Raw genomic sequence first — 26066 nt, forward strand, 5'->3', positions numbered from 1 at the left:
CCCTCTGCCCCTCCACACTCCCATGGTGGCCTCTGCCCCTCCCACACTCCCATGGTGGCCCTCTGCCCCTCCCACACTCCCCTGGTGGTCCTCTGCCCCTCCCACACTCCCATGGTGGCCCTCTGCCCTCACACACTCCCATGGTGGTCCTCTGCCCCTCCCACACTCCCATGGTGGTCCTCTGCCCCTCCCACACTCCCATGGTGGCCCTCTGCCCCTCACACACTCCCATGGTGGCCCTCTGCCCCTCCCACACTCCCATGGTGGCCCTCTGCCCCTCCCACACTCCCCTGGTGGCGCTCTGCCCCTCCCACACTCCCATGGTGGTCCTCTGCCCCTCCCCACACTCCCATGGTGGCCCTCTGCCCCCTCCAACACTCCCATGGTGGTCCTCTGCCCCTCCCACACTCCCCTGGTGGTCCTCTGCCCCTCCCACACTCCCCTGGTGGCGCTCTGCCCCTCCAACACTCCCATGGTGGTCCTCTGCTCCTTCCACACTCCCAGGGTGGCCCTCTGCCCCTCCCACACTCCCATGGTGGTCCTCTGCTCCTCCCACACTCCCATGGTGGCCCTCTGCCCCTCCAACACTCCCATGGTGGCCCTCTGCCCCTCCAACACTACCCTGGTGGTCCTCTGCCCCTCCCACACTCCCCTGGTGGTCCTCTGCTCCTCCCACACTCCCATGGTGACCCTCTGCCCCTCCAACACTCCCATGGTGGCCCTCTGCCCCTCACACACTCCCATGGTGGCCCTCTGCCCCTCCCACACTCCCATGGTGGCCCTCTGCCCCTCCACACACTCCCATGGTGGCCCTCTGCCCCTCCCACACTCCCATGGTGGCCCTCTGCCCCTCACACACTCCCATGGTGGCCCTCTGCCCCTCACACACTCCCATGGTGGCCCTCTGCCCCTCACACACTCCCATGGTGGCCCTCTGCCCCTCCCACACTCCCATGGTGGCCCTCTGCCCCTCACACACTCCCATGGTGGCCCTCTGCCCCTCACACACTCCCATGGTGGCCCTCTGCCCCTCCCACACTCCCATGGTGGCCCTCTGCCCCTCACACACTCCCATGGTGGCCCTCTGCCCCTCCCACACTCCCATGGTGGCCCTCTGCCCCTCACACACTCCCATGGTGGCCCTCTGCCCCTCCCACACTCCCATGGTGGCCCTCTGCCCCTCACACACTCCCATGGTGGCCCTCTGCCCCCTCCCACACTCCCATGGTGGCCCTCTGCCCCTCACCACACTCCCATGGTGGCCCTCTGCCCCTCCCACACTCCCATGGTGGCCCTCTGCCCCCTCCACACACTCCCATGGTGGCCTCTGCCCTCCCACACTCCCATGGTGGCCCTCTGCCCCTCACACCACTCCCATGGTGGCCCTCTGCCCCTCACACACTCCCATGGTGGCCCTCTGCCCCTCACACACTCCCATGGTGGCCCTCTGCCCCTCCCACACTCCCATGGTGGCCCTCTGCCCCCTCACACACTCCCATGGTGGCCCTCTGCCCCTCACACACTCCCATGGTGGCCCTCTGCCCCTCCCACACTCCCATGGTGGCCCTCTGCCCCTCACACACTCCCATGGTGGCCCTCTGCCCCTCCCACACTCCCATGGTGGCCCTCTGCCCCTCACACACTCCCATGGTGGCCCTCTGCCCCTCACACACTCCGATGGTGGCCCTCTGCCCCTCCCACACTCCCATGGTGGCCCTCTGCCCCTCCCACACTCCCATGGTGGCCCTCTGCCCCTCCCACACTCCCATGGTGGCCCTCTGCCCCTCCCACACTCCCCTGGTGGTCCTCTGCCCCTCCCACACTCCCATGGTGGCCCTCTGCCCCTCACACACTCCCATGGTGGTCCTCTGCCCCTCCCATGGTGGTCCTCTGCCCCTCCCACACTCCCATGGTGGCCCTCTGCCCCTCCCACACTCCCATGGTGGCCCTCTGCCCCTCCCACACTCCCCTGGTGGCGCTCTGCCCCTCCCACACTCCCATGGTGGTCCTCTGCCCCTCCCACACTCCCATGGTGGCCCTCTGCCCCCTCCCAACACTCCCATGGTGTTCCTCTGCCCCTCCCACACTCCCCTGGTGGCCCCCTCTGCCCCTCCCACACTCCCATGGTGGCCCTCTGCCCCTCACACCACTCCCATGGTGGCCCTCTGCCCCTCACCACACTCCCATGGTGCGCCCTCTGCCCCTCCACACTCCCATGGTGGCCCTCTGCCCCTCCCACACTCCCATGGTGGCCCTCTGCCCCTCACACACTCCCATGGTGGCCCTCTGCCCCCTCCCACACTCCCATGGTGGCCCTCTGCCCCTCACACACTCCCATGGTGGCCCTCTGCCCCTCCCACACTCCCATGGTGGCCCTCTGCCCCTCACACACTCCCATGGTGGCCCTCTGCCCCTCACACACTCCGATGGTGGCCCTCTGCCCCTCACACACTCCCATGGTGGCCCTCTGCCCCTCCCACACTCCCATGGTGGCCCTCTGCCCCTCCCACACTCCCATGGTGGCCCTCTGCCCCTCCCACACTCCCCTGGTGGTCCTCTGCCCCTCCCACACTCCCATGGTGGCCCTCTGCCCCTCACACACTCCCATGGTGGTCCTCTGCCCCTCCCACACTCCCATGGTGGTCCTCTGCCCCTCCCACACTCCCATGGTGGCCCTCTGCCCCTCACACACTCCCATGGTGGCCCTCTGCCCCTCCCACACTCCCATGGTGGCCCTCTGCCCCTCCCACACTCCCCTGGTGGCGCTCTGCCCCTCCCACACTCCCATGGTGGTCCTCTGCCCCTCCCACACTCCCATGGTGGCCCTCTGCCCCCTCCAACACTCCCATGGTGGTCCTCTGCCCCTCCCACATCCCCTGGTGGTCCTCTGCCCCTCCCACACTCCCCTGGTGGCGCTCTGCCCCTCCAACACTCCCATGGTGGTCCTCTGCTCCTCCCACACTCCCAGGGTGGCCCTCTGCCCCTCCCACACTCCCATGGTGGTCCTCTGCTCCTCCCACACTCCCATGGTGGCCCTCTGCCCCTCCAACACTCCCATGGTGGCCCTCTGCCCCTCCAACACTACCCTGGTGGTCCTCTGCCCCTCCCACACTCCCCTGGTGGTCCTCTGCTCCTCCCACACTCCCATGGTGACCCTCTGCCCCTCCAACACTCCCATGGTGGTAGCCCCCTCCCCTGGTGGCTGACCTCTAACAGTCAACGTGAAGTCAACAGTAAACGTGAGGTCAACAGTCTACGTGAGGTCAACAGTCAACGTGAGGTCAACAGTCAACGTGGGGTCAACAGTCAACGTGAGGTCAACAGTCAACGTAAGGTCAACAGTAAACGTGAGGTCAACAGTCAACGTGGGGTCAACAGTCAACGTGGGGTCAACAGTCAACGTGAGGTCAACAGTCAACGTGAGGTCAACAGTCAACGTGAGGTCAACAGTCAACGTAGGGTCAACAGTCCACCGTGGGGGTCACAGTCAACGTGAGGTCAACAGTCAACGTGAGGTCAACAGTAAACGTGGGTCAACAGTCACGTGGGGGTCAACAGTCAACGTGAGGTCAACAGTCAACGTGAGGTCAACAGTCAACGTGAGGTCAACAGTCAACGTGGGGTCAACAGTCAACGTGAGGTCAACAGGTCAACGTGAGGTCAACAGTCAACGTGGGGTCAACAGTCAACGTGAGGTCAACAGTCACCGTGAGGTCAACAGTCAACGTGAGGTCAACAGTCAACGTGAGGTCAACAGTCACATGAGGTCAACAGTCAACGTGAGGTAACAGTCAACGTGAGGTCAACAGTCAACGTGGGGTCAACAGTCAACGTGAGGTCAACAGTCAACGTGGGGTCAACAGTCAACGTGAGGTCAACAGTCAACGTGAGGTTCAACAGTCAACGTGGGGTCAACAGTCAACGTGAGGTCAACAGTCAACGTGAGGTCAACAGTCAACGTGAGGTCAACAGTCAACGTGAGGTCAACAGTCAACATGAGGTCAACAGTCAACGTGAGGTCAACAGTCAACGTGAGGTCAACAGTCAACGTGGGGTCAACAGTCAACGTGAGGTCAACAGTCAACGTGGGGTCAACAGTCAACGTGAGGTCAACAGTCAACGTGAGGTCAACAGTCAACGTGGGGTCAACAGTCAACTGTGAGGTCAACATGTCAACGTGAGGTCAACAGTCAACGTGAGGTCAACAGTGCAACGTGAGGTCACAAGTCCAACATGAGGTCAACAGTCAACGTGAGGTCAACAGTCACGTGAGGTCCAACAGTCAACGTGAGGTCAACAGTCAACGTAAGGTCAACAGTAAACGTGAGGGTCAACAGTCAACGTGGGGTCAACAGTCAACGTGAGGTCAAACAGTCAACGTGAGGTCAACAGTCAACGTGAGTCAAACAGTCAACGTGGGGTCAACAGTCACGTGGGGTCAAACAGTCAACGTGGGTCAACAGTCAACGTGAGGTCAACAGTCAACGTGGGGTCAAACAGTCAACGTGAGGTCAACAGTCAACGTGGGGCAACAGTCAACGTGAGGTCAACAGTCAACGTGAGGTCAACAGTCAACGTGGGGTCAACAGTCAACGTGAGGTCAACAGTCAACGTGAGGTCAACAGTCAACGTGAGGTCAACAGTCAACGTGAGGTCAACAGTCAACATGAGGTCAACAGTCAACGTGAGGTCAACAGTCAACGTGAGGTCAACAGTCAACGTGAGGTCAACAGTCAACGTGAGGTCAACAGTCAACGTGAGGTCAACAGAGAACGTGAGGTCAACAGTCAACGTGGGGTCAACAGTCAACGTGAGGTCAACAGAGAACGTGAGGTCAACAGTCAACGTGAGGTCAACAGTCAACGTGGGGTCAACAGTCAACGTGAGGTCAACAGTCAACGTGAGGTCAACAGTCAACAGTCAACGTGAGGTCAACAGTCAACGTGAGGTCAACAGTCAACGTGGGGTCAACAGTCAACGTGAGATCAACAGTCAACGTAAGGTCAACAGTCAACGTGAGGTCAACAGTCAACGTGAGGTCAACAGTCAACGTGAGGTCAACAGTCAACGTGAGGTCAACAGTCAACGTGAGGTCAACAGTCAACGTGAGGTCAACAGTCAACGTGAGGTCAACAGTCAACAGTCAACGTGAGGTCAACAGTCAACGTGAGGTCAACAGTCAACGTGGGGTCAACAGTCAACGTGAGGTCAACAGTCAACAGTCAACGTGAGGTCAACAGTCAACGTGGGGTCAACAGTCAACGTGAGGTCAACAGTCAACAGTCAACGTGAGGTCAACAGTCAACGTGAGGTCAACAGTCAACGTGAGGTCAACCGTCAACGTGGGGTCAACAGTCAACGTGAGGTCAACAGTCAATGTGAGGTGTCAACAGTCAACGTGAGGGGGTCAAACAGTCAACGTGAGGTCAACAGTCAACGTGGAGGTCAACAGTTCAACGTGAGGTCAACAGTCAACGTGAGGTCAACCGTTCAACGTGAGGTCAACAGTCAACGTGAGGTCAACAGTCAACGTGAGGTCCCAACAGTCAACGTGGAGGGTCAACAGTCAACGTGAGGTCAACAGTCAACGTGAGGTCAACAGTCAACGTGGGGTCAACAGTCAACGTGAGGTCAACAGTCAACGTGAGGTCAACGCGTCAACGTTAGAGGTCAAGCAGTCAACGTGAGGTCAAACAGTCAACGTGAGGGTCAACAGTCAACGTGAGGTCAACAGTCAACCGTAGGTCAACAGTCAACGTGAGGTCAACAGTCAACGTGAGGTCAACAGTCAACGTGAGGTCAACAGTCACGTGAGGTCAACAGTCAAACGTGAGGTCAACCGTCAACGTGAGGTCAACAGTCAACGTGGGGTCAACAGTCAACGTGAGGTCAACAGTCAACGTGGGGTCAACAGTCAACGTTGAGGTCAGCAGTCAACGTGAGGTCAACAGTCAACGTGAGGTCAACAGTCAACGTGGGGTCAACAGTCAACGTGGGGTCAACAGTCACAACGTGGGTCAAACAGTCAACGTGGGTCAACAGTCAACGTGAGGTCAACAGTCAACGTGGGGGTCAACAGTCAACGTGGGGTCAACAGTCAACGTGCAGGGTCAACAGTCAAACGTGGGGTCAACAGTCAACGTGAGGTCACACCGCTCATACGTGGGGTCAAACAGTCATACAGTCAAGGTGGGGTCAACAGTCAACAGTCAACGTGAGGTCAACAGTCAACAGTTAACAGTCAACAGTCAACAGTCAACTTAGTCAACGTGGGGTCAACAGTCAACTAGTCAAACGTGGGTCAACAGGCAACAGTCAACGTGCGGTCAACAGTCAACAGTCAACGTGGGGTCAACAGTCAACAGTCAACGTGAGGTCCCAACAGTCAAACAGTGAGGTTCAAACAGTCAACGTGGGAGGTCACAGTCCACGTGGGGTCAACAGTCAACGTGAGGTCAACCGTCAACGTGGGGGTCAACAGTCAACGTGAGGTCAACAGTCAACGTGGGGTCAAGCAGTCAACGTGAGGTCAACCGTCAACGTGGGGGTCAACAGTTACACAAGTCAACAGTCAACAGTCAACGTGAGGTCAACAGTCAACGTGGGGTCAACAGTCAACAGTCAACGTGAGGTCAACAGTCAACGTGGGGTCAACAGTCAACGTGAGGTCAACAGTCAACGTGGGGTCAACAGTCAACGTGAGGTCAACCGTCAACGTGGGGTCAACAGTCAACAGTCAACAGTCAACAGTCAACGTGAGGTCAACCGTCAACGTGGGGTCAACAGTCAACAGTCAACGTGAGGTCAACAGTCGAACGTGGGTCAACAGTCAACAGTCACGTGAGGGGTCGAACAGTCAACGTGGTGGGTCCACCAGTCAACGTGTGAGGTCCACAGTCAAACGTGGTGGGGTCAACAGTCAACGTGGGGTCAACAGTCAACAGTCAACAGTCAACAGTCAACAGTCAACGTGAGGTCAACAGTCAACAGTCAACAGTCAACAGTCAACGTGAGGTCAACAGTCAACGTGGGGTCAACAGTCAACAGTCAACGTGAGGTCAACAGTCAACGTGGGGTCAACAGTCAACGTGAGGTCAACAGTCAACGTGGGGTCAACAGTCAACGTGGGGTCAACAGTCAACAGTCAACAGTCAACGTGAGGTCAACAGTCAACAGTCAACAGTCAACAGTCAACGTGAGGTCAACCGTCAACGTGGGGTCAACAGTCAACAGTCAACAGTCAACGTGGGGTCAACAGTCAACAGTCAACAGTCAACGTGAGGTCAACCGTCAACGTGGGGTCAACAGTCAACAGTCAACAGTCAACAGTCAACGTGGGGTCAACAGTCAACAGTCAACAGTCAACAGTCAACGTGAGGTCAACCGTCAACGTGGGGTCAACAGTCAACAGTCAACAGTCAACAGTCAACAGTCAACGTGAGGTCAACCGTCAACGTGGGGTCAACAGTCAACAGTCAACGTGAGGTCAACAGTCAACGTGGGGTCAACAGTCAACGTGGGGTCAACAGTCAACGTGAGGTCAACAGTCAACGTGGGGTCAAGAGTCAAGAGTCAACGTGAGGTCAACAGTCAACGTGAGGTCAACAGTCAACGTGAGGTCAACAGTCAACGTGAGGTCAACAGTCAACGTGGGGTCAACAGTCAACGTGGGGTCAACAGTCAACGTGAGGTCAACAGTCAACGTGGGGTCAACAGTCAACGTGGGGTCAACAGTCAACAGTCAACAGTCAACAGTCAACGTGAGGTCAACCGTCAACGTGGGGTCAACAGTCAACAGTCAACGTGAGGTCAACAGTCAACGTGGGGTCAACAGTCAACGTGGGGTCAAAAGTCAACGTGGGGTCAAGAGTCAAGAGTCAACGTGAGAGTCAACAGTCAACGTGAGGTCAACAGTCAACGTGAGGTCAACAGTCAACGTGAGGTCAACAGTCAACGTGAGGTCAACAGTCAACGTGGGGTCAACAGTCAACGTGGGGTCAACAGTCAACGTGGGGTCAACAGTCAACGTGAGGTCAACAGTCAACGTGGGGTCAACAGTCAACGTGAGGTCAACAGTCAACGTGAGGTCAACAGTCCAACGTGGGGTCAACAGTCAACGTGAGGTCAACAGTCAACGTGAGGTCAACAGTCAACGTGAGGTCAACAGTCAACAGTCAACGTGAGGTCAACAGTCAACGTGGGGTCAACAGTCAACGTGAGGTCAACAGTCAACGTGGGGTCAACAGTCAACGTGAGGTCAACAGTCAACGTGAGGTCAACAGTCAACGTGAGGCCAACAGTCAACGTGGGGTCAACAGTCAACGTGAGGTCAACAGTCAACGTGAGGTCAACAATCAACGTGAGGTCAACGGTCAACGTGAGGTCAACAGTCAACGTGAGGTCAACAGTCAACGTGAGGTCAACAGTCAACGTGGGGTCAACCGTCAACGTGAGGTTCAACAGTCAACGTGAGGGTCAACAGTCAACGTGAGGTCAACAGTCAAACGTGGGTCACTGTCAACGTGAGGGTCAACAGTCAACGTGAGGTCAACAGTCAACAGTCAACGTGGGGCTCAACAGTCAACGTGGGGTCAAGAGTCAAGAGTCAAACGTGAGGTCCACACCGGTCAAACGTGGGAGGTCAATTCAGTCAACCTGAGGTCAACAGTCAACAGATCCAACGTGGGGTCAACGAGTCAAGAGTCAACACGTGAGGTCAACAGTCAACGTGAGGTCAACCGTCAACAGTCACACGTGGGGTCAAGGTCAAGTCAACGTGAGGGTCAACAGTCAAGGTGAGGGTCAACAGTCAAACGTGAGGGTCACAGTCAAACGTTGGGGTCAAGAGTCAAGAGTCAACGTGACGTGAGTCAACAAGTCAAAACGTGGGGTCAAGAGTCAAGAGTCAAAACGTGAGGGTCAACAGTCAACGTGAGGGTCAAACAGTCAACGTGAGGTCAACAGTCAACGTGATGTCAACAGTCAACGTGAGGTCAACAGTCAACGTGAGGTCAACATCAACGTGGGGTCAACAGTCAACGTGGGGTCAACAGTCAACGTGAGGTCAACAGTCAACGTGAGGTCAACAGTCAACGTGAGGTCAACAGTCAACGTGGGGTCAACAGTCAACGTGAGGTCAACAGTCAACGTGAGGTCAACAGTCAACGTGGGGTCAACGTGGGGTCAACAGTCAACGTGAGGTCAACAGTCAACGTGAGGTCAACAGTCAACGTGGGGTCAACAGTCAACGTGAGGTCAACAGTCAACGTGAGGTCAACAGTCAACGTGAGGTCAACAGTCAACGTGGGGTCAACAGTCAACGTGAGGTCAACAGTCAACGTGGGGTCAACCGTCAACAGTCAACGTAAGGTCAACAGTCAACGTGAGGTCAACAGTCAACGTGAGGTCAACAGTCAACAGTCAACGTGAGGTCAACAGTCAACAGTCAACGTGGGGTCAACAGTCAACGTGGGGTCAAGAGTCAAGAGTCAACGTGAGGTCAACAGTCAACGTGAGGTCAACAGTCAACCTGAGGTCAACAGTCAACAGTCAACGTGGGGTCAAGAGTCAAGCGTCAACGTGAGGTCAACAGTCAACGTGAGGTCAACCGTCAACAGTCAACGTGGGGTCAAGAGTCAAGAGTCAACGTGAGGTCAACAGTCAACGTGAGGTCAACAGTCAACGTGAGGTCAACAGTCAACGTGGGGTCAAGAGTCAAGAGTCAACGTGAGGTCAACAGTCAACGTGGGGTCAAGAGTCAAGAGTCAACGTGAGGTCAACAGTCAACGTGAGGTCAACAGTCAACGTGAGGTCAACAGTCAACGTGATGTCAACAGTCAACGTGAGGTCAACAGTCAACGTGAGGTCAACAGTCAACGTGGGGTCAACAGTCAACGTGAGGTCAACAGTCAACGTGAGGTCAACAGTCAACGTGGGTCAACAGTCAACGTGGGGTCACCAGTCAACGGAGGTCCAACAGTCAACGTGGGGTCAACAGTCAACGTGGGTGTCAACAGTCAACGTGAGGTCAACAGGTCCAACGTGAGGTCAACAGTCAACGTGGGGTCAACAGTCAACGTAGGGGTCAACAGTCAACGTGGGGTCAACAGTCAACGTCAGGTCAACAGTCAACGTGAGGTCAACAGTCAACGTGAGGTCAACAGTCAACGTGGGGTCAACAGTCAACGTGGGGTCAACAGTCAACGTGGGGTCAACAGTCAACGTGGGGTCAACAGTCAACGTGGGGTCAACAGTCAACGTGAGGTCAACAGTCAACTCAACGTGGGGTCAACAGTCAACGTGGGGTCAACAGTCAACGTGAGGTCAACAGTCAACAGTCAACGTGGGGTCAACAGTCAACGTGGGGTCAACAGTCAACGTGAGGTCAACAGTCAACAGTCAACGTGGGGTCAACAGTCAACGTGGGGTCAACAGTCAACGTGGGGTCAACAGTCAACGTGAGGTCAACAGTCAACGTGGGGTCAACAGTCAACGTGGGGTCAACAGTCAACGTGAGGTCAACAGTCAACAGTCAACGTGGGGTCAACAGTCAACGTGAGGTCAACAGTCAACGTGAGGTCAACAGTCAACGTGGGGTCAACAATCAACGTGAGGTCAACAGTCAACGTGGGGTCAACAGTCAACGTGAGGTCAACAGTCAACGTGAGGTCAACAGTCAACGTGAGGTCAACAGTCAACAGTCAACGTGAGGTCAACAGTCAACGTGAGGTCAACAGTCAACGTGAGGTCAACAGTCAACGTGGGGTCAACAGTCAACGTGGGGTCAACAGTCAACGTGAGGTCAACAGTCAACGTGGGTCAACAGTCAACGTGGGGTCAACAGTCAACGTGGGGTCAACAGTCAACGTGAGGTCAACAGTCAACGTGAGGTCAACAGTCAACGTGAGGTCAACAGTCAACGTGAGGTCAACAGTCAACGTGAGGTCAACAGTCAACGTGAGGTCAACAGTCAACGTGAGGTCAACAGTCAACGTGAGGTCAACAGACAACGTGAGGTCAACTGTCAACGTGAGGTCAACAGTCAACGTGAGGTCAACAGTCAACGTGAGGTCAACAGTCAACGTGAGGTCAACAGTCAACGTGAGGTCAACAGTCAACGTGGGGTCAACAGTCAACGTGAGGTCAACAGTCAACGTGAGGTCAACAGTCAACGTGGGGTCAACAGTCAACGTGGGGTCAACAGTCAACGTGGGGTCAACAGTCAACGTGGGGTCAACAGTCAACGTGAGGTCAACAGTCAACGTGGGGTCAACAGTCAACGTGGGGTCAGCAGTCAACGTGAGGTCAGCAGTCAACGTGGGGTCAACAGTCAACGTGGGGTCAACAGTCAACGTGAGGTCAACAGTCAACGTGAGGTCAACAGTCAACGTGGGGTCAACAGTCAACGTGGGGTCAACAGTCAACGTGGGGTCAACAGTCAACGTGGGGTCAACAGTCAACGTGAGGTCAACAGTCAACGTGAGGTCAACAGTCAACGTGAGGTCAACAGTCAACGTGAGGTCAACAGTCAACGTGAGGTCAACAGTCAACGTGAGGTCAACAGTCAACGTGAGGTCAACAGTCAACGTGGGGTCAACAGTCAACGTGGGGTCAACAGTCAACGTGAGGTCAACAGTCAACGTGGGGTCAACAGTCAACGTGGGGTCAACAGTCAACGTGAGGTCAACAGTCAACGTGAGGTCAACAGTCAACGTGAGGTCAACAGTCAACGTGAGGTCAACAGTCAACGTGAGGTCAACAGTCAACGTGAGGTCAACTGTCAACGTGAGGTCAACAGTCAACGTGAGGTCAACAGTCAACGTGAGGTCAACGGTCAACGTGAGGTCAACAGTCAACGTGAGGTCAACTGTCAACGTGAGGTCAACAGTCAACGTGAGGTCAACAGTCAACGTGAGGTCAACTGTCAACGTGAGGTCAACAGTCAACGTGAGGTCAACAGTCAACGTGAGGTCAACAGTCAACGTGAGGTCAACAGTCAACGTGAGGTCAACAGTCAACGTGAGGTCAACAGTCAACGTGAGGTCAACAGTCAACGTGGGGTCAACAGTCAACGTGGGGTCAACAGTCAACGTGAGGTCAACAGTCAACGTGGGGTCAACAGTCAACGTGAGGTCAACAGTCAACGTGAGGTCAACAGTCAACGTGAGGTCAACAGTCAACGTGAGGTCAACAGTCAACGTGAGGTCAACAGTCAACGTGGGGTCAACAGTCAACGTGGGGTCAACAGTCAACGTGAGGTCAACAGTCAACGTGGGGTCAACAGTCAACGTGGGGTCAACAGTCAACGTGAGGTCAACAGTCAACGTGAGGTCAACAGTCAACGTGAGGTCAACAGACAACGTGAGGTCAACAGTCAACGTGAGGTCAACAGTCAACGTGAGGTCAACTGTCAACGTGAGGTCAACAGTCAACGTGAGGTCAACAGTCAACGTGAGGTCAACGGTCAACGTGAGGTCAACAGTCAACGTGAGGTCAACTGTCAACGTGAGATCAACAGTCAACGTGAGGTCAACAGTCAACGTGAGGTCAACTGTCAACGTGAGGTCAACAGTCAACGTGAGGTCAACAGTCAACGTGAGGTCAACGGTCAACGTGAGGTCAACAGTCAACGTGAGGTCAACTGTCAACGTGAGGTCAACAGTCAACGTGAGGTCAACAGTCAACGTGAGGTCAACGGTCAACGTGAGGTCAACAGTCAACGTGAGGTCAACTGTCAACGTGAGGTCAACAGACAACGTGAGGTCAACAGTCAACGTGAGGTCAACAGTCAACGTGAGGTCAACTGTCAACGTGAGGTCAACAGTCAACGTGAGGTCAACAGTCAACGTGAGGTCAACAGTCAACGTTAGAACAACGTCACTACACCATTACTGGTTTGTTACTGTTAGTATTTGGTATGTGGTGATCATATCACCACTCTGTCTCTCTCCTCGTAATTCTTGCTTCTCAGTTCCGGAAGCCGTGTTGTAGCATGCCGTTGCACCTTTTGTAGTTTATTGATGTGCGAGTGGAGATATGTGCACCATGCAACTGTTGCATGTGTACATTTGTGTGTCACTGTGCAGAATCGAGCTATTAGCTCTTGGACCCCGCCTATATAACTATTTTATTTTTCGTCTACACACACACCACACACCCAGGAAGTAGCCCGTAACAGCTGTCTAACTCCCAGGTACCTATTTACTGCTAGGTAACAGGGGCATAAGGGTGAAAAAAACTTTGCCCGTTTGTTTCTGCCGGGTCTGGGAATCGAACTCGGGCCACATAATTGTACTCCCTAGTTGTGCTTGGGGGGTTGAGTTTCGGCTCTTTGGTCCCGCCTCTCAACCGTCAATCAACTAATGTAGAGGTTCCTGAGCCTATTGGGCTATTATGATATCTATCATATCTACACTTGAAGCTATGTATGGAGTCAGCCTCCACCACATCACTGCCTGCAGTGGAGGCATTCCATTTGTCAACTACTCCGACACTAAAAACATTCTCTCTAATGTCTCTTTTGCTCATTTGGGAACTCAATTTCCACCTGTGTATTCCCCTATTCACCTAATTGTGCTTGTGGAGGATTGAACTCTGCTCTTTCGGCCCGCCGAAACTGTCAATCAATGTTACTAACTGCTCTTCCAATGCCCATGGTGAGATCCCGTCTGGACCAACAGCCTTTCTCACATCCAGATCCAAAAGATACCTCTTAAAATCATCTCTGGTAATTTCGAACCCTTCCAAGGCCGCCTGGTTTACTACCACTCCAAGGGCAGGGACTTTACCTCTATTGTGAAGACCTCCTGGAACCTTTTGTTGAGTTCTTCATACACCTCTTTGTCGTTCTCTGTGTACCTGTCCTCACCTGTTCTAAGTTTCATCACCTGTTCCTTCACTGTTGTCTTCCTCCTGATGTGACTGTAGTAGCTTTGGTTCGGTCTTGGCTTTATAAGCAATATCATTTTCATACTTTTTCTCTGCTTCTCTTCTCACCCTAACATACTCGTTCCTGGCTCTCTGGTATCTCTCTCTTTGCTTTCTGGTGTTCTGTTATTCCGGAAGTTCCTCCACGGCCTTTTGTTCAGTACCTTTGCTTCCATACATGCCCTGTTAAACCATGAATTCTTCTTTTGCTTCTCGGAATTTTCCTTTTGGGCCGTCGGTGTTTTCTATGAATCTTTTTAAGGGTATCTATTATGTTAAGTATGTCACCTATGCACATATTTATTAAGTCAATATTGACTTATTAAATTTGCGAGAACGGGTTGGGGATGAACCTGTTTACCGCCTCCTGACACTTTTGGGTGACATAGTCCAACATGTCTTGTACGGACTTAGTTCTGAGATCTGTGTCCCAAGGTCCCTTACGAATGTGTGTGTGTGTGTGTGTGTGTGTGTGTGTGTGTGTGTGTGTGTGTGTGTGTGTGTGTACTCACCTATTTGTACTCACCTATTTGTGCTTGCGGGGGTTGAGCTTTGGCTCTTTGGTCCCGCCTCTCAACTGTCAATCAACTGGTGTACAGATTCCTGAGCCTACTGGGCTCTATCATATCTACATTTAAAACTGTGTATGGAGTCAGCCTCCACCACATCACTGCCTAATGCATTCCATCCGTTAACTACTCTGACACTGAAAAAGTTCCTTCTAACATCTCTGTGGCTCATGTGGGTACTCAGTTTCCACGTGTGTCCCCTTGTTTGCGTCCCACCAATGTTGAATAGTTCATCCTTGTTTACCCGGTCGATTCCTCTGAGGATTTTGTAGGTTGTGATCATGTCTCCCCTTACTCTTCTGTCTTCCAGTGTCGTAAGGTGCATTTCCCGCAGCCTTTCCTGTGTGTGTGTGTGTGTGTGTGTGTGTGTGTGTGTGTGTGTGTGTGTGTGTGTGTGTGTGTGTGTGTGTGTGTGTGTGCGAGGAAGGAGAGTGTGGAAGACCTACCTTGTACACATGGAGAAGACTACACCACCTGCCTCTCACCGTCTCCCCTCACCACTGCCTGCCTCACCCACATTGAAACCTGTTTCCTCTCCCTCTCTTTCCCTCCCTCCCTCTCCCTCCCCCTGTGTGTGTGTGTGTCCCCGGGGGCGGCGAGGGGGGGCGCTCTCGCCCGGGCTGCTCTCTCCACCACCTTCCTAAATGTCAAGGGTGAACCTCGACCTGCCTCCCCTCACTCCACCGCCCCAGGTCACTCTACCACTACACTAGAGGCTACATCTTACTCCACTAGAGGCTACATCTTACTCCACTAGAGGCTACACCTTACTCCACTACAGGCTACACCTTACTCCACTAGAGGCTACACCTTACTCCACTAGAGGCTACACCTTACTCCACTAGAGGCTACACCTTACTCCACTAGAGGCTACACCTTACTCCACTAGAGGCTACACTTACTCCACTAGAGCTACATCTTACTCCACTAGAGGCTACATCTTACTCCACTACAGGCTACATCTTACTCCACTAGAGGCTACATCTTACTCCACTAGAGGCTACACCTTACTCCACTAGAGGCTACATCTTACTCCACTAGAGGCTACACCTTACTCCACTAGAGGCTACATCTTACTCCACTAGAGGCTACACCTTACTCCACTAGAGGCTACACCTTACTCCACTAGAGGCTACATCTTACTCCACTAGAGGCTACACCTTACTCCACTAGAGGCTACATCTTACTCCACTAGAGGCTACACCTTACTCCACTAGAGGCTACATCTTACTCCACTAGAGGCTACACCTTACTCCACTAGAGGCTACACCTTACTCCACTAGAGGCTACATCTTACTCCACTAGAGGCTACATCTTACTCCACTAGAGGCTACACCTTACTCCACTAGAGGCTACATCTTACTCCACTAGAGGCTACACCTTACCACTAGAGGCTACACCTTACTCCACTAGAGGCTACACCTTACTCCACTAGAGGCTACATCTTACTCCACTAGAGGCTACACCTTACTCCACTAGAGGCTACATCTTACTCCACTAGAGGCTACACCTTACTCCACTAGAGGCTACATCTTACTCCACTAGAGGCTACACCTTACTCCACTAGAGGCTACATCTTACTCCACTAGAGGCTACACCTTACTCCACTAGAGGCTACACCTTACTCCACTACAGGCTACATCTTACTCCACTAGAGGCTACATCTTACTCCACTAGAGGCTACACCTTACTCCACTAGAGGCTACATCTTACTCCACTAGAGGCTACATCTTACTCCACTAGAGGCTACATCTTACTCCACTAGAGGCTACATCTTACTCCACTAGAGACTACACCTTACTCCACTAGAGGCTACACCTTACTCCACTAGAGGCTATATCTTACTCCACTAGAGGCTACATCTTACTCCACTAGAGGCTACACCTTACTCCACTAGAGGCTACATCTTACTCCACTAGAGGCTACACCTTACTCCACTAGAGGCTACATCTTACTCCACTAGAGGCTAGACCTTATTCCACTACAGGCTACACCTTACTCCACTAGAGGCTACATCTTACTCCACTAGAGGCTAGACCTTACTCCACTACAGGCTACACCTTACTCCACTAGAGGCTACATCTTACTCCACTAGAGGCTACACCTTACTCCACTACAGGCTACACCTTACTCCACTAGAGGCTACATCTTACTCCACTAGAGGCTAGACCTTACTCCACTACAGGCTACACCTTACTCCACTAGAGGCTACATCTTACTCCACTAGAGGCTAGACCTTACTCCACTACAGGCTACACCTTACTCCACTAGAGGCTACATCTTACTCCACTAGAGGCTACACCTTACTCCACTACAGGCTACACCTTACTCCACTAGAGGCTACATCTTACTCCACTAGAGGCTACATCTTACTCCACTAGAGGCTACACCTTACTCCACTAGAGGCTACACCTTACTCCACTAGAGGCTACACCTTACTCCACTAGAGGCTACATCTTACTCCACTAGAGGCTACACCTTACTCCACTAGAGGCTACACCTTACTCCACTAGAGGCTACATCTTACTCCACTAGAGGCTACACCTTACTCCACTACAGGCTACACCTTACTCCACTAGAGGCTACACCTTACTCCACTAGAGGCTACACCTTACTCCACTAGAGGCTACACCTTACTCCACTAGAGGCTACACCTTACTCCACTAGAGGCTACACCTTACTCCACTAGAGGCTACATCTTACTCCACTAGAGGCTACATCTTACTCCACTAGAGGCTAGACCTTACTCCACTACAGGCTACACCTTACTCCACTAGAGGCTACACCTTACTCCACTAGAGGCTACACCTTACTCCACTAGAGGCTACATCTTACTCCACTAGAGGCTACATCTTACTCCACTAGAGGCAACACCTTACTCCACTAGAGGCTACACCTTACTCCACTAGAGGCTACATCTTACTCCACTAGAGGCTACACCTTACTCCACTAGAGGCTACACCTTACTCCACTAGAGGCTACATCTTACTCCACTAGAGGCTACATCTTACTCCACTACAGGCTACATCTTACTCCACTAGAGGCTACATCTTACTCCACTACAGGCTACACCTTACTCCACTAGAGGCTACATCTTACTCCACTAGAGGCTACACCTTACTCCACTTGAGGCTACACCTTACTCTACTAGAGGCTACACCTTACTCCACTAGAGGCTACACCTTACTCCACTAGAGGCTACACCTTACTCTACTAGAGGCTACACCTTACTCCACTAGAGGCTACACCTTACTCCACTAAGGCTACATCTTCTCCACTAGAGGCTACATCTTACTCCACTAGAGGCTACATCTTACTCCACTAGAGGCTACATCTTACTCCACTAGAGGCTACATCTTACTCCACTAGAGGCTACATCTTACTCCACTAGAGGCTACATCTTACTCCACTAGAGGCTACATCTTACTCCACTAGAGGCTACACCTTACTCCACTAGAGGCTACACCTTACTCCACTAGAGGCTACATCTTACTCCACTAGAGGCTACATCTTACTCACTAGAGGCTACACCTTACTCCACTAGAGCTACACCTTACTCCACTAGCAGGCTACACCTTACTCCACTAGAGGCTACATCTTACTCCACTAGAGGCTACATCTTACTCCACTAGAGGCTACATCTTACTCCACTAGAGGCTACATCTTACTCCACTAGAGGGCTACATCCTTACTCCACTAGAGCTACATCTTACTCCACTAGAGGCTACATCTTACTCCACTAGAGGCTACATCTTACTCCACTAGAGGCTACATCTTACTCCACTAGAGGCTACATCTTACTCCACTAGAGGCTACATCTTACTCCACTAGAGGCTACATCTTACTCCACTAGAGGCTACATCTTACTCCACTAGAGGCTACATCTTACTCCACTAGAGGCTACACCTTACTCCACTAGAGGCTACATCTTACTCCACTAGAGGCTACATCTTACTCCACTAGAGGCTACACCTTACTCCACTAGAGGCTACACCTTACTCCACTAGAGGCTACACCTTACTCCACTAGAGGCTACATCTTACTCCACTAGAGGCTACATCTTACTCCACTAGAGGCTACATCTTACTCCACTAGAGGCTACATCTTACTCCACTAGAGGCTACATCTTACTCCACTAGAGGCTACATCTTACTCCACTAGAGGCTACATCTTACTCCACTAGAGGCTACACCTTACTCTACTAGAGGCTACACCTTACTCCACTAGAGGCTACACCTTACTCCACTACAGGCTACATCTTACTCCACTAGAGGCTACATCTTACTCCACTAGAGGCTACATCTTACTCCACTAGAGGCTACACCTTACTCTACTAGAGGCTACACCTTACTCCACTAGAGGCTACACCTTACTCCAGTAGAGGCTACATCTTACTCCACTAGAGACTACACCTTACTCCACTAGAGGCTACATCTTACTCCACTAGAGGCTACATCTTACTCCAGTAGAGGCTACATCTTACTCCACTAGAGGCTACACCTTACTCCACTAGAGGCTACATCTTACTCCACTAGAGGCTACACCTTACTCCACTAGAGGCTACATCTTACTCCACTAGAGGCTACATCTTACTCCACTAGAGGCTACATCTTACTCCACTAGAGGCTACACCTTACTCCACTAGAGGCTACATCTTACTCCACTAGAGGCTACCTTACTCCACTAGAGGCTACACCTTACTCCACTAGAGGCTACACCTTACTCCACTAGAGACAACATCTTACTCCACTAGAGGCTACACCTTACTCCACTAGAGGCTACATCTTACTCCAGTAGAGGCTACATCTTACTCCACTAGAGGCTACACCTTACTCCACTACATGCTACATCTTACTCCACTAGAGGCTACATCTTACTCCACTAGAGGCTACATCTTACTCCACTAGCAGGCCTACACTTACTCCACTAGAGGCTACATCTTACTCCACTAGAGGCTACACCTTACTCCACTAGAGGCTACACCTTACTCCACTAGAGGCTACACCTTACTCCACTAGAGGCTACATCTTACTCCACTAGAGGCTACACCTTACTCCACTAGAGGCTACACCTTACTCCACTAGAGGCTACATCTTACTCCACTACATGCTACATCTTACACCACTAGAGGCAACATCTTACTCCACTAGAGGCTACACCTTACTCCACTAGAGGCTACATCTTACTCCACTACAGGCTACATCTTACACCACTAGAGGCAACATCTTACTCCACTAGAGGCTACACCTTACTCCACTAGAGGCTACACCTTACTCCACTACAGGCTACACCTTACTCCACTAGAGGCTACACCTTACTCCACTACAGGCTACATCTTACTCCACTACAGGCTACATCTTACTCCACTAGAGGCTACATCTTACTCCACTAGAGGCTACATCTTACTCCACTACAGGCTACATCTTACACCACTAGAGGCTACATCTTACTCCACTACAGGCTACATCTTACTCCACTAGAGGCTACATCTTACTCCACTAGAGGCTACATCTTACTCCACTACAGGCTACATCTTACACCACTAGAGGCAACATCTTACTCCACTACAGGCTACACCTTACTCCACTAGAGGCTACACCTTACTCCACTAGAGGCTACACCTTACTCCACTAGAGGCTACATCTTACTCCACTACAGGCTACATCTTACACCACTAGAGGCAACATCTTACTCCACTACAGGCTACATCTTACTCCACTAGAGGCTACATCTTACTCCACTAGAGGCTACATCTTACTCCACTACAGGCTACACCTTACTCCACTAGAGGCTACACCTTACTCCACTACAGGCTACATCTTACTCCACTAGAGGCTACATCTTACTCCACTACAGGCTACATCTTACACCACTAGAGGCAACATCTTACTCCACTACAGGCTACACCTTACTCCACTAGAGGCTACACCTTACTCCACTAGAGGCTACATCTTACTCCACTAGAGGCTACATCTTACTCCACTACAGGCTACACCTTACTCCACTAGAGGCAACATCTTACTCCACTACAGGCTACATCTTACTCCACTAGAGGCTACATCTTACTCCACTAGAGGCTACATCTTACTCCACTACATGCTACATCTTACTCCACTAGAGGCTACATCTTACTCCACTACAGGCTACATCTTACACCACTAGAGGCAACATCTTACTCCACTACAGGCTACACCTTACTCCACTAGAGGCTACACCTTACTCCACTAGAGGCTACATCTTACTCCACTAGAGGCTACATCTTACTCCACTACAGGCTACACCTTACTCCACTAGAGGCTACATCCTTACTCCACTAGAGGCTACACCTTACTCCACTAGAGGCTACATCCTTACTCCACTAGAGGCTAGATCCTTACTCCACTAGAGGCTACATCTTACTCCACTAGAGGCTACATCTTACTCCACTAGAGGCTACACCTTACTCCACTAGAGGCTACATCTTACTCCACTAGAGGCTACATCCTTACTCCACTAGAGGCTACATCTTACTCCACTACAGGCTACACCTTACTCCACTAGAGGCTACATCTTACTCCACTAGAGGCTACACCTTACTCCACTAGAGGCTACACCTTACTCCACTAGAGGCTACATCTTACTCCACTAGAGGCTACACCTTACTCCACTACAGGCTACACCTTACTCCACTAGAGGCTAGACCTTACTCCACTACAGGCTACATCTTACTCCACTAGAGGCTACACCTTACTCCACTAGAGGCTACATCTTACTCCACTAGAGGCTACACCTTACTCCACTAGAGGCTACATCTTACTCCACTAGAGGCTACATCTTACTCCACTAGAGGCTACACCTTACTCCACTAGAGGCTACACCTTACTCCACTAGAGGCTACATCCTTACTCCACTAGAGGCTACATCTTACTCCACTAGAGGCTACACCTTACTCCACTAGCAGGCTACACCTTACTCCACTAGAGGCTACATCCTTACTCCACTACAGGCTACATCTTACTCCACTAGAGGCTACATCTTACTCCACTAGAGGCTACATCTTACTCCACTAGAGGCTACATCTTACTCCACTACAGGCTACACCTTACTCCACTAGAGGCTACATCCTTACTCCACTACAGGCTACACCTTACTCCACTAGAGGCTACACCTTACTCCACTAGAGGCTACATCCTTACTCTCACTAGAGGCTACACCTTACTCCACTACAGGCTACACCTTACTCCACTAGAGGCTAGCATCCTTACTCCACTACAGGCTACATCTTACTCCACTAGAAGGCCTACATCTTACTCCACTAGAGGCTACATCTTACTCCACTAGAGGTCTACATCTTACTCCACTAGAGGCTACATCTTACTCCACTAGAGGCTACACCTTTACTCCACTAGAGGCTACATCTTACTCCAGTAGAGGCTACATCTTACTCCACTAGAGGCTACACCTTACTCCACTAGAGGCTACACCTTACTCCACTAGAGACTAACATCTTACTCACTAAGGCTACATCTTACTCCACTAGAGGCTACATCTTACTCCACTAGAGGCTACATCTTACTCCACTAGAGGCTACATCTTACTCCACTAGAGGCTACATCTTACTCCACTAGAGGCTACATCTTACTCCACTAGAGGCTACATCTTACTCCACTAGAGGCTACATCTTACTCCACTAGAGGCTACATCTTACTCCACTAGAGGCTACATCTTACTCCACTAGAGGCTACATCTTACTCCACTAGAGGCTACATCTTACTCCACTAGAGGCTACATCTTACTCCACTAGAGGCTACATCTTACTCCACTAGAGGCTACATCTTACTCCACTAGAGGCTACATCTCACTCCACTAGAGGCTACATCTTACTCCACTACAGGCTACATCTTACTCCACTAGAGGCTACATCTTACTCCACTAGACAAGAAGTAACTCCACTAGAGACAAGATGTTACTCCACTAGAGACAAGATGTTACTCCACTAGAGACAAGATGTTACTCCACTAGAGACAAGATGTTACTCCACTAGAGACAAGAAGTAACTCCACTAGAGACAAGAAGTAACTCCACTAGAGACAAGATGTTACTCCACTAGAGACAAGATGTTACTCCACTAGAGACAAGAAGTAACTCCACTAGAGACAAGATGTAACTCCACTAGAGACAAGATGTTACTCCACTAGAGACAAGATGTTACTCCACTAGACAAGATGTAACTCCACTAGAGACAAGATGTTACTCCACTAGAGACAAGATGTAACTCCACTAGAGACAAGATGTAACTCCACTAGAGACAAGATGTTACTCCACTAGAGACAAGATGTTACTCCACTAGAGACAAGAAGTAACTCCACTAGAGACAAGATGTTACTCCACTAGAGACAAGATGTAACTCCACTAGAGACAAGATGTAACTCCACTAGAGACAAGATGTTACTCCACTAGAGACAAGATGTAACTCCACTAGACAAGATGTAACTCCACTAGAGACAAGATGTTACTCCACTAGACAAGATGTAACTCCACTAGAGACAAGATGTAACTCCACTAGAGACAAGATGTTACTCCACTAGAGACAAGATGTTACTCCACTAGAGACAAGAAGTAACTCCACTAGAGACAAGATGTTACTCCACTAGAGACAAGATGTTACTCCACTAGAGACAAGATGTAACTCCACTAGAGACAAGATGTTACTCCACTAGACAAGATGTTACTCCACTAGAGACAAGATGTTACTCCACTAGACAAGATGTAACTCCACTAGAGACAAGATGTTACTCCACTAGAGACAAGATGTAACTCCACTAGAGACAAGATGTAACTCCACTAGAGACAAGATGTTACTCCACTAGAGACAGATGTTACTCCACTAGAGACAAGATGTTACTCCACTAGAGACAAGAAGTAACTCCACTAGAGACAAGATGTTACTCCACTAGAGACAAGATGTTACTCCACTAGAGACAAGATGTTACTCCACTAGAGACAAGATGTTACTCCACTAGAGACAAGATGTTACTCCACTAGAGACAAGATGTTACTCCACTAGACAAGATGTAACTCCACTAGAGACAAGATGTTACTCCACTAGAGACAAGAGGTAACTCCACTAGAGACAAGATGTTACTCCACTAGAGACAAGATGTAACTCCACTAGAGACAAGATGTAACTCCACTAGAGACAAGAAGTAACTCCACTAGAGACAAGAAGTAACTCCACTAGAGACAAGATGTAACTCCACTAGAGACAAGATGTAACTCCACTAGAGACAAGATGTAACTCCACTAGAGACAAGATGTTACTCCACTAGAGACAAGAAGTAACTCCACTAGAGACAAGATGTTACTCCACTAGAGACAAGATGTAACTCCACTAGAGACAAGATGTAACTCCACTAGAGACAAGAAGTAACTCCACTAGAGACAAGAAGTAACTCCACTAGAGACAAGATGTAACTCCACTAGAGACAAGATGTAACTCCACTAGAGACAAGAAGTAACTCCACTAGAGACAAGATGTTACTCCACTAGAGACAAGAAGTAACTCCACTAGAGACAAGATGTAACTCCACTAGAGACAAGATGTAACTCCACTAGAGACAAGAAGTAACTCCACTAGAGACAAGATGTAACTCCACTAGAGACAAGATGTTACTCCACTAGAGACAAGAAGTAACTCCACTAGAGACAAGATGTTACTCCACTAGAGACAAGATGTAACTCCACTAGAGACAAGATGTAACTCCACTAGAGACAAGAAGTAACTCCACTAGAGACAAGATGTTACTCCACTAGACAAGATGTAACTCCACTAGAGACAAGATGTTACTCCACTAGAGACAAGATGTAACTCCACTAGAGACAAGAAGTAACTCCACTAGAGACAAGATGTTACTCCACTAGAGACAAGATGTTACTCCACTAGAGACAAGATGTTACTCCACTAGAGACAAGATGTAACTCCACTAGAGACAAGAAGTAACTCCACTAGAGACAAGATGTTACTCCACTAGAGACAAGATGTTACTCCACTAGAGACAAGATGTTACTCCACTAGACAAGATGTAACTCCACTAGAGACAAGATGTAACTCCACTAGAGACAAGAAGTAACTCCACTAGAGACAAGATGTTACTCCACTAGAGACAAGAAGTAACTCCACTAGAGACAAGATGTAACTCCACTAGAGACAAGATGTAACTCCACTAGAGACAAGAAGTAACTCCACTAGAGACAAGATGTAACTCCACTAGAGACAAGATGTTACTCCACTAGAGACAAGAAGTAACTCCACTAGAGACAAGATGTTACTCCACTAGAGACAAGATGTAACTCCACTAGAGACAAGATGTAACTCCACTAGAGACAAGAAGTAACTCCACTAGAGACAAGAAGTAACTCCACTAGAGACAAGATGTAACTCCACTAGAGACAAGATGTAACTCCACTAGAGACAAGAAGTAACTCCACTAGAGACAAGATGTTACTCCACTAGAGACAAGATGTAACTCCACTAGAGACAAGATGTAACTCCACTAGAGACAAGATGTTACTCCACTAGACAAGATGTTACTCCACTAGAGACAAGATGTAACTCCACTAGAGACAAGAAGTAACTCCACTAGAGACAAGATGTTACTCCACTAGAGACAAGATGTTACTCCACTAGACAAGATGTTACTCCACTAGAGACAAGATGTTACTCCACTAGAGACAAGATGTTACTCCACTAGAGACAAGATGTTACTCCACTAGAGACAAGATGTTACTCCACTAGAGACAAGATGTTACTCCACTAGAGACAAGATGTTACTCCACTAGACAAGATGTAACTCCACTAGAGACAAGATGTTACTCCACTAGAGACAAGAAGTAACTCCACTAGAGACAAGATGTTACTCCACTAGACAAGATGTAACTCCACTAGAGACAAGATGTAACTCCACTAGAGACAAGATGTTACTCCACTAGAGACAAGATGTTACTCCACTAGAGACAAGATGTTACTCCACTAGAGACAAGATGTTACTCCACTAGAGACAAGATGTAACTCCACTAGAGACAAGATGTTACTCCACTAGACAAGATGTTACTCCACTAGAGACAAGATGTTACTCCACTAGAGACAAGATGTTACTCCACTAGAGACAAGATGTTACTCCACTAGAGACAAGATGTAACTCCACTAGAGACAAGATGTTACTCCACTAGACAAGATGTAACTCCACTAGAGACAAGATGTAACTCCACTAGAGACAAGATGTAACTCCACTAGAGACAAGATGTAACTCCACTTGAGACAAGATGTTACTCCACTAGAGACAAGATGTAACTCCACTAGAGACAAGATGTAACTCCACTAGAGACAAGATGTAACTCCACTAGAGACAAGATGTAACTCCACTTGAGACAAGATGTTACTCCACTAGAGACAAGATGTTACTCCACTAGAGACAAGATGTTACTCCACTAGAGACAAGATGTAACTCCACTAGAGACAAGATGTTACTCCACTAGACAAGATGTTACTCCACTAGAGACAAGATGTAACTCCACTAGAGACAAGATGTAACT

This window comes from Procambarus clarkii, chromosome 71 (genome assembly GCF_040958095.1).
Source record: "Procambarus clarkii isolate CNS0578487 chromosome 71, FALCON_Pclarkii_2.0, whole genome shotgun sequence".
In the NCBI taxonomy this organism is placed as follows: Eukaryota; Metazoa; Arthropoda; class Malacostraca; order Decapoda; family Cambaridae; genus Procambarus; species Procambarus clarkii.